At 29.4% G+C, this 763-nt stretch overlaps 1 protein-coding gene across 3 annotated transcripts in view; it reads right to left on the minus strand.

Annotated features, from left to right (window-relative positions):
• Positions 1–763, minus strand: part of LOC106461258 (sentrin-specific protease 6-like) — a 64,518-nt gene that overhangs the window by 19,794 nt on the left and 43,961 nt on the right. The window lies entirely within an intron of this gene.

Genomic DNA, 763 nt, shown 5'->3' on the forward strand with positions numbered 1-763 from the left:
AAATCTTAGCTAATAATCCATATTTTAATAGTATACAAGTTTTAAGTTCTTAATTCTACACGGAAATATTAAAAAAATCCTGAAGTTTCACTAGTGTGACCCATGTGACACATTTTGTCTTAGCATGTCATTGTCCCTATTTTATCTACCACCCCCTAAAAAAGCATGAAATGAAATGTAAAATACTCTCTATAAAATCATTATTGCTCAAACAAACTATAATTTTTACAGCCTTCAATTTTTTGTTACAGAGCTATCGAACAGAAAATCACACCTCTCCTGCTACATCCTCTCTCACAATTTGTTGATAGTTCTCTCTTACGTTTTATTATATATTACCTATAACCAATAGAAAGTCAAGGTTTTCATCCATCAAAGGACGTATTGTATAAGAATATTGTCAGTTTCACTCACAGTACAAGATATGCCTCCGTGGGAAAGTTAACGACTAGCTTGGATGAATTTGTAACGGCTCTTGTCACATAGTTAGAAAGTCAGGAAAATTTTGAGATGTAAGTGAATTTCTCTACTTTTTGCACATTATGAGTCTATATTCTTTGGTGTATTATTTAATTAAATAAAAATTATTAAGTGCATTACTATCTATAGTATATAAAATTAGGGTTAACTCTCGCCATAAACCCGAGAGCAAGAAAAAAGAAGATTGGGTAAGTATTTTATTTCTTGTTTTTCATATTTATTATTATAAAAGTAACTAAAATCTAAAAATATGGATCTTTTTTCAGTTATTTAAGACTAAATG

Source organism: Limulus polyphemus, unplaced genomic scaffold (genome assembly GCF_000517525.1).
Source record: "Limulus polyphemus unplaced genomic scaffold, Limulus_polyphemus-2.1.2 Scaffold922, whole genome shotgun sequence".
In the NCBI taxonomy this organism is placed as follows: Eukaryota; Metazoa; Arthropoda; class Merostomata; order Xiphosura; family Limulidae; genus Limulus; species Limulus polyphemus.